Genomic DNA, 15,613 nt, shown 5'->3' on the forward strand with positions numbered 1-15,613 from the left:
ATTGAAAACAACCAGCCAAAAGCACCAAGACTTTCAGATCACTTCACAGAGAAGATTATCATCTTGTTGACACAGAATTTTGAGTGATAAAACATCGCCAATCTCTACTATGTTTTACTAGTCCTTCATCTAATCAGGTCTAAAGATTAGATAAAGGCCTGTATACAAACCAATGATACCCATCAGTTTCCTGTGATAGATAAGCTCTTAAGATACTAAAGCACATTGTGAAAAGACATCAGTATTTTATTTTTATTCTATCAGTCTGTAACCAGAGTAGACCACCATTGCACAAATACTTATTTTAAACGGTCTTCTAGGAGCATGGGCAGTTTCCGTGACTTGTTTGAAATAATACTGATATAAGTGGAAATCAAACCCAAAACTACAGGAAGTCAAGAACAAAACTACAGGAAGCTCAAGGACAGTAGATAACCTTAAAGGTCTGATGAATGCTGGGAGTTAGTCACAGGACTGACTATAATCTGGCTAGAATATTTTAGAGAAAACTAATGAAATATAACAGCTATTTTCTTAGTACTAAAACTGGTCAAGTAATATCAGGAAAGAGTATCTCAATGAACTGTTAAGACAATAGTCTTCTCATGGAAAATGTTGATCCCTGCTCAGTCTGTAAGTGCTACATGTGATAAAGAAAGCTAAGAAACTCCTCCCACTTACTTAATAATGTCCTATGACATTAGCTTTTCTAGGTTTTGATTTTACAGACATTCTGCCCATTGCATAGTGAGCTTGCACAATTAATAAATAATTTTAAATGGCTGATTGTGATTCAAAGATATTTTTATCTTCCAGTTTGCGCTACTATCACAACTCACAATGCAAGCAGGGTGTAATGCAAATGGAGCTCTAATGGAAAGGCATGTAAATTAGCTCCCCACTAATAATGCTTATAATCTTCAAATGGTCAGCCTGAGTACAGCAAGGGCTAAATGCATACAATGAATCAATTTCTACTGTATGAAATTGTCTTTTGCAACTTAAGTAAGTCCAATAAAGCCATAAGGAGTGCTTATGCAGGTTAAGCAGGGTGAGTGGGCAACACTTGAAATAATATGTTGTAAACAGTATGGCACGACAGCTGTCAACTACTCTGTCATTTACAATATGTAGATAACTAAAATGATTATATTTCTTGTCTATGAAAACTTTATATCAGGTTCACATTAATTTAAGGAATTCTAATAGTCAAGGATTATAATTTCCTCTTAATCCAGCTATCTGTCTGATTCATTTGCTTATGCCACTGCATGCATAGCATGAATAAGTGATGCTTCACAGCATGTGAGGCATTATGAAGAACAAGGAAGGGAGCATGACGGCAGATGGGGTGATGGTGTTTAGCCAAGCACTACAGCTGTTGGGACATGACAATATTGCCTCAGTTTGGACTAGGATTAGTGGTGATTAGAAATCTGTAGCTGATGGAGACATACTAACATAAATGCTATTAGCACACATGTACTTGAAGCGTTTCCCCATAGGTTCAAGTGTTCCCCTGTGAATCATATCTTCTGTATCATCTGAGCTTCAGTAAAGGCATGCTATATATCAGTTTTATCATGCCAAGCAAATAAGAAAAGAGGATGGCTCATGGAGGTAGAGATCATCTCCAAGGCGAAAGGCAACACAGTTGGCTGGATGAAAATAACATTAATAACACATACATTTGTGTACACCTTTAATGTAAAAATGGCATGTTGACCAAGGTATTAGACTAACAGCTGTGCATATAAATTCACTGAAGAGTAGGAGTAAAACTGTGCTTGGCACTAACAAAATGGGTATCAAAAGTAATCATATGACAAAACAATTTTGTTTTTGTGGTACAAATAAATGTTTCGAAAGGTAATGCTATCTAGATGTTTTGTGTAACAGCTTCATTGAACCTATTGAAATAAATAAACATGGAATTAATGCAATGAACAGACTAATTAATGACAGGATGCAAATGTTTCATTTATAGTGGATTTTAGATATAAATGTTAATTAGAAAAATGTAGTTTGGGTGACTTTTGATTTGATTACTGAAATAATCAGAAAGTGAGGTAGTTTATACAACACAAATAAGAAAGTAATAATCAAATGTTCAAGGTAAAATGTAGAGTGCATTTATGTGTACAACTAATGTGATTAAAGGGAAAACAAGGTGAATTTTAATGTAACATGTCTGATTACGAATATCTGAAATGATAGTGGGGTGCTGAAATAAAAGAAAGACAGACAGGCAAATCTGATTTGGGAATTAGGAATCTCATATGGAGTTAAGGTTCAGTAAATCTTTTTAATAAGTTTTATTTATTTGTTTTGACCACAGTCACAATCACAAACCATAAATACAACAACTAACCAACAGCTTTACATGAAAAGACAAATGATACAATGGCAGTAAAGTATCCACCCACCTATTTCTTGCACCCTAGTATATAACTATGACCATCTGAAGCATACTCCTCTTCTTTCATCATGGCTTGACTGAGTCCATTGATGAACCTCAATAAAATTGCTCCAACATGTTCTCATAGCTTGCCTTTCTAAAATATATGTTTGTCATGTAGGAGCTTTTCATTTAGCTCCTTAGCTATGTATATCTTTAGACAAAATGTCTTTGAAAATGGTGGCAGACAAGAGAGTTAGAGGATTAAACTGACTTCATGGCTTGATTTGGAGGTGGAAGCTTTGCAGTCAGGTCTGACTATAAGGGTCTTTTAGATGTGACTACAATAAACAAAATGATACTTTTCCTGAGTTACTCTGTTGACACAGAGAATAAAACTTGTTCATACAAAGTCTGGGACACAGGGGTCTAGATGAATGTTTTTAAAACATGGCTAAGAAAGGTAAAGACAAAATCCATATAATTAAAGTTCTGTACATGAAACAACTCTTAAGTTCACAATAAATAGGAAACTGGTCTGTCATCTAAACTGGATTGCGGTGGGGATTATATATGTGAAATATCTTTTGCAACTTCCCTTAGTAGTAATGTTTCCCTTTACAGAACTCAGGAATAAATTCCCTAGTGTTAACATCAAATGGTGGCAATATCTGCAACTTCATAGCTGCATATACCCATACCCCAAAATTCATCCCCCCTCAGCAGAGACATGGGAGGTATGAGATAAATTCAGGCTTCCACCACTTAAACTGCTATATAGGCAAACCCTAGACACCCGCCAGATGTTACAATGTCTAAACTCTAACAAAATTGGAAGAATTTCTTGAAGCTGAGTGAATGGGTTGATGTCTGTACTCACTCATTGATGACAGACTACTGTCATTGGTCAGATTTACCCTGGCAAGGATGATTTTCAACTGATAGAATATCCACAGTATGCAAATCTGAACATCACTAATGATGGTAGTTTGAGATGTGAAAAAGCAGATGAAGATTAAGTACACATGGTTTGGTACTGCTCAAAGATAGTCCCCTTATGGTCACAACTTATCTCAGATTTTCACACATCCATACAGCTTCATACAGTATAAGATGGCTTGCCAAAGTTTTGGTTACTAGGTTTTATGCTGGAACATACATCCACCAGAACACTCTGTTGGATTAGATGTGTGGTATCGACCCTACTGGCACTAATGTTCATGTCTTGGAAAAGGACCCCACACAACTGGATTAGCAATTTTCAAATGTTCAGAGATAGACCTAAAAGCTGGTATACCAAACATCTGGACATGAAAGAATTGTCCTTTGCATGGTGTACCTTATTATATGTATTAAATCAGAGTGAATGTGTTTAGTTCAAACCCCTTTATTTTCTTTTACTACCTCAACATCCGTCAATGCTCTTTGTTTACCCTAAATCAGTATAATTTTTAATGTTAATTGAAATTACACACCAAATCAAATTGTTTTTACTGATATTGTGGAGCGAATTCTATTCTTACATACTGTGATTGTTACTTGTACAGCCAATGTTGTGAAATGATTTTATCTGACAAAGAATGATATTGGTGGGGCTGCGGTAGCAATGTCGTCTCACAGTAAGACGTTGACCTGTTCAAATCTCAGCTAGAGCGTCTTCTGGGTGGAGACATGCATGAATGGGCGTACCTTCATTAAAGGTTGTGCGTCAGGGCTGGCAAGTCGGCACGTAAAAATCCACTGCCAATCATTAGCGGACCGGAGTTCTGGTGTGGCGACCCCTAACTGGGAAAAGCCAAAAGACTCAACATTTAAAAAAATAAATAAAATTATAACCTCTTCTGACTATACAGTGAGAGCTCTATGCAGGATTAAAGACATTTAAGAAAGTGAAAAAGCTTGTTATTACTAAAAGAATCCCAGATAGTGCCTTTGGAAGTATTAGAATCTATTTTGCAATGGGTTGATGAGCGGAATAGGGAGTGTATAGCTTTCTCTGTAGGCAGATTAAATGTTAAATAAATACATGTGGAATCTGCGCAAGTTCTCTTAATGATACAAATTATCATGGCTGGGACACTGCCTGAAAAATCTGTTTCCCCAGTTCCAATTTCAAAAATGTGAATGAATGTGTGTGTGTGAGGGGCTATAATGTGTGGGTGTGAGTTTGCCTTGTGTGTATGTCTGTGCAATCTCGGAGTTGGAATATTAAAGTCGGGGGTGTGTGGGAGGCACAATATCTTTATTGTAGGGTGGTTTGTTTGGTTATGGGGGGAGGCTGTGTATATGTTTGTGTGTGTGCTGTATGTATGTAGTACTTTCGCGATTTTGAATTTCGTGCTTTTAAAATGTCGGTAATGTGTGGTTTAGGGATTTTAGTCTCGGTATTGTGGGCTTCGGGATTGTGTAGTTTCGGTATTAAGTAGTGATTCCCTTTGTTTATATAACAATTATTGTATTTTTGCTTGATTTCTTTCATATAATTATTTTTTATCAAGGTACTTTTTATCATTATGTTTTAAATCATCCAATCCATCATTATATATTATTTTATATTTTTCTTTCTCTACTTTTCTTACCTCATATTACACTGTAAAAACATCTTTTATGTTTTTTTCATTAAATATCCTCCGTTCAGACTAGTTTTTATAAAATGTTCTCATGTTAATATAATCTTTCCATAACTGTATTACTAATCCTTTCCTTCTTCATTCCATGCTTTTTATTTATCTTTTTTATTCCTTTCCTTATTTTTATATATTCCTTGTTTTTCTTTATCTCTAGCCATATTGCAAGATGGTTAGATAACCCTGTTTCATCTACCTCCATTTCTCCTATAACTAAACCTTCTGATACTATAAACTAATTTATTTCAGTTCTATACATACCCTCTTTAAAGTCCATGAATTTTTGTCCCAAAGTTTTAGCAACACATCTTATAACTTCACACATTTTCTTATATCATTTCCTTTCTTTTTACCTTGCCTCTTAAATCACAAAGTCTCTTGTTATTATAATATTTATATTTATCATTAGTCTAAAATCTGATGAAATAAGCCTTCTCTTTCTTTACAATTAGTATAAACATCATATAATGTTATAATGCTATATCCTTGTCCTTCCATTTTAAATCTACAATGGTTAATCTTCCCATGTTTGTTATAATTACATCTAATATCTTTACTGTATTTCTATAGAATATAGCTCTTCCAGGACATCTCTCATTTCCCAAATTCTAGATTATCTTTCCTCCACATAGTTTCTTAGTTTGCAATCTTTCTTCATTTGTTAAAAATTGCATGTCTTCTAATATAATTACATCTACATCATATGTATTACTCTACTCCAAAATTCCCATTCTTCTTATTATATTCTTAATATTATTCACATTTACAGAAAGCACTCTAAAATTTTCATTTTTCCTTTTCCTTAGAATCAAGGTTTCATAGTTTATCACTAGGCTAGCTTTCCTAATAGGCCTTTCTAAGCCCAGCCAATTTCCCACCTAAAGGTGAAAATCAAACACTGTACCTTGTGTCTGTGAGTCAAACACCTTAGGTGTTATACCAATCCTAAATCATTAGCTATACATATCCTTTTTCACCCATTTCCTTTCCTTTTTTCTTTTGTACTTATCACATTAAATGTTATTTTTCTGCCTTTTAACCTTTTGCCAAAATAATTTTCTTTTCTTTTACTACCATTTATTATGCTTAACATATATATATATATATATATATATATATATATATATATACACACACATATATATATATATATATATATATATATATATATATATATATATATATATATATATAAATTTATATATATATATATATATATATATATATATATATATATATATATATACATATATACACATACATCATACACTATTATAAGCTCAGCCACCAGTCCATAAACCCCTTTTATCATAAACTTTTGCAAAGTCCATTACTTCTTTACATAACATTTTTAAATGCCCTTTCAAAGTCTATCTTCCTACCTCTGTTCAAAATTGTACATTCATTTTCTTTTTTATTTACCTGTTAAATGTTCTTATTACATAAAGATTCCATGGGTTATCAGATTTCTTTTGTTCATATTCTCCAAGAAAAACATTTATTGGAAAAACAGTCTCAAATATAATGTCACAAAATATCTCTTTGTTAATAAGAACAAATGCTCTTACATTATGTGCTTTTACACCCAAAGGGGCTATTACATTTTCCCACAGTTCATATTTGTCCATTTCTATATTTTCTTTACTTGGAATATTTACCACATACTTCTGTTTTTCATTGTCTTCTGCCTTCTTTTCTGCTACCCCCTTCTGCCTTCTTTTACATTCTCTGCATATGTTTTCTTTTCCATCTCACCACTATTCTTCAGGATTGTCTCTGCAGCATCCTTTTGCATTTTCTCCATAAAGTCCTCCAGGAAACATCTACTTCATTTTCAGGCTAACTCTGCATCACCATTTCTTTAAATAAATCATCCTATATCCCTCCCAACTGGAAGGTTGTAATTATACATCCATTGTTTGTTGACTCACCTCCATCAAATACATTTAGGGTTACCACCTGTCCCACTTTGCAAGGGACAGTCCCTCTTTGGGCAGTTGTGTCCTGCAAAAAAAATTGTAAAAATGGCAAATGTCCTGAGATTTTAGGACAAAATTATTTCCTATATTTTATGTAATTGTTGCATAAAACAGTAATTCTGTAGCTGAAACACCTAAATGTTATAAGAAACAGAATAAGCAACTAAAATGCTACAAGAATAAGCTTTTATTTAGGCAAAAAAGTGAAGTTCTGTCCTTTGTACTGGCCGTGGATATGTTTCGGCCTGCAAAATCACAAATTTGTACCAAGAATGTCCTACTTTGGGCATTTGAAAAGGTGGCAACCCTAAATACATTTCTTTGAAAGATCTCCTCAGAAACCTGCACACATTCTGTGGTCTCAGTATTTTGCTTTCTTCTCCATTTCTCTCACCTCTTCATCTACCTTCCTGTTTCTCCAGGCCACATCTGTACTTAGAATGAAAACAGAAAGTTATCCTGCAATATAGGTCCCACTCGCAACAATGTCAAGTTGGGGAAGTTCCCAGATGCCCTGGACAAATTTCCACTAGTAGTATAAATACCACCTCAGGTCTCCATTGAAAAGATTGTACTAGCCTAATGGGATTAAACCAGTCAACAAAAGATAGATAAATCAATAAGTAAATAAATAACAATTCTCTAAGATCATTAAGTCCAGGAACATTGAAAAAAATGCATGAAACTGCAGGATTTTTCTACTATGTCTAAGACTGTCATGTCTTGGAGTACTTTCTTTTCACTGAGTTAAAATTATCTCAGAGTTAGGATGTATAAGAGTTGGAGGAGAGGGGGATGCATCACCCACATCAGGAGAAAAGAGTTGTCATTCTGCAAAAAATATTTAAAAGGAGAGCAGTGAGATTTAGCATTCACTGCTCTCCTTTTGAATCACTTTTTTGTTGTTTGTTTTTTCTTTTTTGCCATATAGGGCCTTGCCATTACTGATCTTGAAATTAGAATAGGGAGCCATTCAGTGTTTACTTTAACCAGTCAATGTGAGAATTTTTCATGCCTTTGGGGCAGTCTGACATGACACTAAATTATAATTTTTCCTAAGAGGGTGTCCCATTCTTGTGAATCCCCAATATGCTTAAACTCTTATAAATTGATCCAAGCTGAGTGTGCCATTTCTCTCAGTGTTGAACATACGGCTTGGACAGCATATACATGTGCATGAATGCTGGTGGCTTTTGTCATCTATGTCCCTAAGTGTTGACTGATGATGCATAAGCCTTCTCTGACTGCATACCTTAACAACAAAGAATGGACTGTTTTAGAAGTCAAGCTTTTAATGGGGTTCTGGTGCATTATTTTATTACTACTGTTCTCTCTTTTTGCATGGCACTGTAAAAGGGATAAGTTTCATATTAGCAGCATTGTTGGTTATGCTTTCAGAAAGCATTAGTAGCTGTCAGTGTGCAGGTTGGTAGCTTATGTATTTAAGTATTTATGTATGTCTGCATGTCTACATTCTGCATGTATTTGTTTCTTTGAATTGCAAGAGAAACATATTTAAAACTCATGGTTCCTCAGTGGGTCAGATGAAGACAGGACAGACTAGGTTGTGATGACAGCTGCTATAAGTGCTAACATACTCATGTGGGGAAGGAACACATTGGTGAGAGGGATCTCATTTTATTAACATGAATCTCAACAGGATTGCTGATCTGATTAAAAGTATAACCTGCTAGGATTCTCTCAAAATATCTTCCCCATGCATTTTTGTTTAGCAGACTCAATGCATAAGACAACTATGGCTCTTTTTTGAATGGTGATAAACCATGTTATTATCGGTGGATTTTAATGATGGCTGGAGGAGAGTTGGCTGTCATACTAAAGCCTTTCCATATGTATATGACTATTGCTATTTCTATTCATCTTGATGACCATTACCCTATAAGCATAAGCTACATTTATGGTGCTCTTTAGACCTTAGCTTCACTGTATTTCCCTCTCTGGTCATTTGTTCAAGCTCCCAAATATTGTGGAATATGTTTAACACATAGAGACAATGCATAGTAGCATTATCTGGGTATCATAATTGGTTATGGATGCTGCATTAGCTCTGCGATGTTGCACTGAACCTGTCATTCACCATTGAGGACATGCTGGTAGAAGCATTTAAGGAAACATAATTTAGTGACTATACAGATAGATCTCTGTCTGGTATCTAGAACCAATGCTATGTTTTTGCTAGTGGTTTGAACCCAGCTTGGATGAATTACTTTTTTGTGTCTGACTACCTTCTAAGTGGATTCCATTTTACCGATGCTTGGGATAATATTAATCCTGATCTTTAGTCATACTCTTGTAACAATACAGTAAGAGGTATCCCTAGCCACAAAACAGTTACCCAAGAGCTGCTAGACTGATATGCTTACAGCCCCTGCAGCCAGAAGCAAAGAAACAGTATCCTCCTAATCAGTGTATGAGATCATTGCAGTACAGTGCAATATGGATTGTACTGGGTAAGGGACATGTAAAGCCACTGGCTCATTTGTTGGCCAAAGCAGTCTGTTGTGCGGCCCAGACATTGCATAGGTAAGAATGCCATGCCAGTAATACTGTTACCTGTTTCTGTACTAGCTACACACCTGTTTGGCTGCCTATTGTCATTTTTTGCATGTGTCGGTAGAAGGCATAGTGCACATATCTCTAAACTTTAAAAGTCTTGCAGTTCATCTAATTGTACATGATTCACAAAAATTAAGGACAGAAAGTTTCATTTGAAATGCATGAGAGGATTATGCACATTTGCATACCATAGACAACTACACTACTGTATCTCAGTCCTGCACAGCCATGGCATATTGTCTGCTGCAGGTAAAACTAGACACACCTTACTTGTACTCCTAATGTCTGCAGTGGATGTAGAAAGTACAGAATATGTGAAGCAATACTTTGTGCCTTTCCTTCCTCACAGAATCATATTTTGCAGACAGAATATGTCTGTGATGTGTATGTTGATTATACTGAATGGTAAAGGAGCTTGGGTGAGTATCAGTGTGTTTGCATACATACATTAGGACACAAAGCTGTTGTATTCTTAGGGACACTGTCTGAAACTTACTGTTTATCTGCATATAGTCGTGCTCTTTTAAATGTGGGGATGTTACTCCAATGCATATCTGCTTAATAAAACTTTTACTACTGTATTTATGAATGATGTTGGAAGCATTTCTATCCATTTTTTTCGGTCATCCAGTCTTTCTCTGTAATGTGTACTATGTCTATGAACCTTACATAGCAGGTCTAGGCTAAGATGTTATGGATTTTATTGAAGGGTTCAGGTTAGGTTCCAAAGGTTGTATATGTGCTAGATGGGTAAGGAATTATAGGGCAACAGTGAGTAAATTAACATTATTTTAGCTTTATAAGGAAAAGGAAAGGATCAGGCTTTCTAAACTTTTCTGTCTACTCCAATTAAGTATTTTGTAAGACCCCAAATATCAGTTAATCCTTAAGGAACATACAGCGTTTTTCAAATCTAGACAACACTGAAAGGCAGCTCTGTGAATTAATGAATTGCAGATGATTGTTCCAGAGGTCATTCTGCATCACTGATGAAGTATCAATGCACTCAGAATTTGAGGTTTTAGATTTTTAAAATGAAAGAGATCTACTGTTTCAGCAAAATGTTACAAATGGCCTGTTGAATTTAATGCATTTTCTTCAGGAGATCATTTCAGTGCTACACAATTTTTAAGAACATTTGCCATTTCCACTCAGTCATTCATTATTTGGAGGATTCTCATTTGATGACAGAGGCAAAAAGACTGGCCGTTCGTGTTTCTCTAACTCAAAGTGTATGAGCCATTTGAACCAGTATTGGAATTCATTTTGATTAAGAAAAGATTGTTTATATTCCAGAGATTTGTTGTTTTGGATTTAGTTAGCGAAAAGTGTAAAACTGCATAAGTTAAAGTTGGATATATTACTGTATTAAGGGAATCTGGACAAAGTCTTTACATTTGAAGGAAGTCCAGTGATTATTAGAATCTCTGGATTTTACATGCAGAGCTGCTGTACCAGGCCATCCTTTCCTAAGGGGATTGTTTTACTTTCTTAATGGAAAACAAGAATATAAAGACATATTAGGTTGTCTTCAGAATGCAAAAAGAGGTTTGGAAAAAAAAAGCAGGATATATTTGGGGCAGAATCTATTATCTGTGACTCTATGGCATAAAGAGATTAAAGCCTGATTATGATTCAGGTTATCGAACATCAAGGAGCAATCAGGCACTAGAAGGACTGAGCTGCTAGCCACTGAAATCTGTACCAAATACTCAATAGTGGGAAATGAAGATTAATGCTTAAGACCAAAAATGTTCATTTATATTGATGGAAATATATGATTGACCAAATAATTATTTCACAGCTAATGGCTACCTCTAAGTCATCAGTCAAATAAACCATTTAGTCACAAACTGAAAAGATTCATTAAAGATTTTTTTAGAAATAGAATTAATGATGAGGCATTAATTGAATGTAAATTTTTTTAACATCTTTATTAAATTATCACTTAAGACATAGACAAGCATGCAATAATACAAAAGAAAATAAACCATATTAACATGTTTCCAGTTATATACATTATACATAACATATGCTCTTTTTTATAACTACCATCATTCCAACATTGCATAAATTGTTCAATTTCTGCCTTCTCTTATACTTCACTTCTCCTGAACATTATTTTGTGTGGCTTACTCCTCAGTTTCCATTCCATGTAATTTGCTCCTTCCCTTTTCTAAAGATCTCACTTCCATGTCTTCTTTTTTACAATATTTGGTACTTCAAATATAGTTGGTTTAGACTTTGATTTCCATTTTCTAGTGTCTGTTTTTTTTGGCAGTCACCAGAATTAAACTTAGCAAGGCCTTACTGTGTCTAGGCAATTCAGATCCCGTGTCCCAGCTGAAGAATAATTTCCTTAGTTACAGCCGTTAGATCACCCAGCATTTCTGACAGAGCACTCTGTAGGTAATTTTTAAAATCTGACAGCTCATTACACTCCCAAAACATATGTTCACAGTGACTTCTTTCCTCCTCATCATACCTGCATTTGCCATCTACCCGAGGAAAAATTATTTGAAGTCTTCTTGGGGTATAAAAATACCTATGCAAATGCTTGTAAGCAAAATTCTTAAACTTTCTGGACTTTGTTGCACACTTGGGAGCCTTAAATATGTTCTCCTATTCTTCCCTTACAAATTGCTTTTCTAGTCCCTCTTCCCGATCTTTTCTAACCTCCTCTGATTGATTTTTATAGTTATCATGCTATATTTTATATGCCTTACCAATTATCCCTTTTTTAACAGTAGCTTCTGTTCTAGATTCAACCAAACATTCTACCAGAGTAGGTCTTTCACTTAAGATTCCCTGTCCCTTTGTATTTGACAATATGCTGATACAAATCTCTGGTAAGGAAGGCAAACTCTAGCATGCAGTCCAAATATCTTCTTAGCCTCTTCCCATTCTGTTACCTTTCCCTCTCTAGTTAGTTGCTCCCAATACCTTGTTTCCTTTGCCAGTTTTCTGAAGTAAATTCCAGCCCCTCTGGCCTATTCTCTGTCCTCCTACTTGCAGTCATCCCTATCAGCGAAATCTCCTTTCTCCATTCTCATGTTGACTTAGTTCTTAGACTATCTTCTGACACTTTATAAATATAATATTCTGCATGGCAGTTATTCTTCGTCTTAAGGATCTGCATCTAAAATCCCATGCTTTCCTTATTATAGGTTCATAGGTGTTTACTAGGCTAATGACCACAAGGGCCTTTTTAAGTCTAGCCATGCATCCCAAATCTCTGACAAGTTCTGATACCCTAGAGACATAGGTGCCAAACCAGGGATGAATTTCCGGTTTCCCATCCAATTGTCCAAGTTGCACTTGAATTGTGTTAGGGAGGAACTCTGCTTCACATGGAGGGGAACCTGTTCCATAGATGGGGTAGTCTCTAGGATACATACATATCTCTCCAACAGGTCCTATTTATATCATAGGCAAGGTTTAAGTCTTTAGAATGGATAATTATGGTGCTGTTTGTTTTGTGGATATGCAGGAGGTCCATCAGAGTGGGGTCTGACAATGTCCTGTATGCCAGGCATAGATCTTGTCTCAAAAGCCTGTAGGAAGACAGAATACAGGAATAGGGTCTTGAGGTGGTCTGCATAGGACATTTTACTTATGCCCTGTATTCTTTTAGTGAGGAACCTCTGTGGACATTCCAGTTGTTGGATATGCCTGGTTAAGTACATACCAAAGGGGGCATTGTACTCAATGATAGTTCTGATGAATGCCAAATACAGTGGAACAATGACTTCCTTGGACTTAGATGCCATATGTTTGTTTATACGTTGCGCAACATGGAATGATTTCCTCACCACTGTAGAAATGTGATGGTCAAAGGCTAGATTACTATCTATGTGTGTCCCTAAGTACCTGACTACTGGGTCAACTCTAAGGGGTGTGTTGTCAATATGATAGTTACTAGGGATGGATGACTTCCAAAGGATACTATTATGCATTTCTTGGCATATAATTTAAGTCCATGGCTCTGAGACCAGTTGTTTGTCTGTGCAGCCCCTCCTGTAGAACATTTGTGTCAGTGTGAGATTCAATGACGGCTCCTAATTTGCAATCATCTTCAAATTTAGTCAGCCAGAGACCACTGACTTTGGCCTTGACTTCTGAGAAATAAATGCCAAAAAGGAGCAGTCCAAGGACTGATCCCTGAGGGACTCCACTTGTGAGTGGCCTCTTTGTAGAGGTGGACTCCCCAATTCTAACTTCCTGGCTCTTGTCTGTGAGCCAGATGGCTATCCACTGAGTGGCATATGGGTTTGTATCTAACATCTTGAGTTTGTTATCAACGCCCCAGTGAGGTGTTGTGTTAACTGCCTTGGCCAGGTAGGCAGCGTGAACAATTTTGCCCTCATCCAATGCTTTGGTGACCTTTTCAAAGAAGTCCAGCAGACTGAGTAGGCATGATCTGCCCTTGATGAAACCAAACTGGGTTGGGTCCAGTGTCTGTAGGTTTACTATATCTCTATCGATCATCTCCATGATAATTCATTCCATGACTTTACATATAAAAGTAGTGAGACTTATGGTTCTGTAGTTTCCAGGGTCTGTAGATGGCCCACCTTTGTGCAGAGGGATGGCTGATGCCTTTCTCCATTCATGAGGCATGAAGCCTGTTTGGAGGCTACAGTTAAATAGTAATTCCAGAGGCCCTGATGGGTCATGTTTCATGCTATTTAGAAGGTATCCTGGGATATTGTCTGGACCCATTGATGTAGTGTTCTTGGTCTTAGAGAGAGCATTTGGGACCTGTTCCCTAGTGATAGTAGGGGAAGTTATATTTGATGATATTTCCTGAAGGAAGGTAGCAGGGGAGAGAGGGGTAAAGTTGGAGCTGAATTTATCAGCCAGGAGGTTTGCTATATATTCTGGCTCAGTATAGGTGGCTCCATTTACAATGAAATCTGCACGCAATTGTGTATCGCCTTTGAGGTTTTGGACATAGCTAAAGAATGCTTTGTGGTTGTCCTTGGCCTGGGAGGCCAAACCTACCTTAAATTTGGCTTTGGTAGACTTTATTTGTCCTCTGAGTTGTTTGTTAAGTTTGCTGATAGTGCTTTTATCCTGCTTGGTGCTGTATCTCCTAATTTTTGCCATGATTTTCTTCCTCCTGTTATACAGCTGCTTGATTTTGTGATTCCATCAGGATGGATTATTTTTTGAGTTAGTTCTGCACTTTTTCCTGGTGGGTACAGCTGCCTCTATACAGCTATTAACATGTTTGTACAGGGTTTCTGTGAACAGTTCTGCATAGGCAGAAGTGTTCTCATGGTTTATGGGGGCTTGAAATTTTGCCAGGTTCTCCCTTAATAGCAGGAGGTAAGCCTTAGAATAGTTCCTGATTATTCCTGGTTTAGCTGGGGGTCCAGGTTTTATTTTTACTTTGAAGGAGCCCATTTTGTGATCTTACCTTACCAGGGAAGGCATTACAGTAGGGGGTGTGCAGCAGTCTCCCATATTAGTGAGGACCAGATCCCATATGTTTGCACCCCTTGTTGGTGTATTGACTATCTGGTCCAGGGAGTTTGTGTTTACAAAATCCAGGAATCTCTGTGCATGTATGTTTGGTGTCATATAAGATTCCCAGTTAATAGTGGGATAATTAAAGTCACCCATGAATATGGTATTGGGTTGGATGGTTAGTGTTTCTAAATTTAAATACATGGTATGGGTTTCCTGGGCCATAGAGGAGGACCTACAGCTTGCAAGTAAGTGGTATTGCATTTTACCTATGGTGATTTGAACATGGAGCAGCTCAGGTGAATTGTCCTGTTTGACCAGCCTTGAAGTATATTTATTTTTGATGTAAATAGAGACACCTTCATCTTTAGTCCCTGTCTATGTAGTAGCTGATCTAAATGTGTGGAGGGCATTATAACCTTGCACTGTTGGACATGTGCTCTCTGCAGCTTTAAACCATGTCTCAGTGACCGCACAGATGTCAGCATTCTCTAGGGTAAAGAGAGCCTCTAGGGAGTGGAGATTTTTTGTTTAGACTCTTAGCATTGAGCAGTAACATC

This window comes from Protopterus annectens, chromosome 3.part0, assembly GCF_019279795.1.
Source record: "Protopterus annectens isolate FY-2018-M chromosome 3.part0, PAN1.0, whole genome shotgun sequence".
NCBI classification, from domain to species: domain Eukaryota; kingdom Metazoa; phylum Chordata; order Ceratodontiformes; family Protopteridae; genus Protopterus; species Protopterus annectens.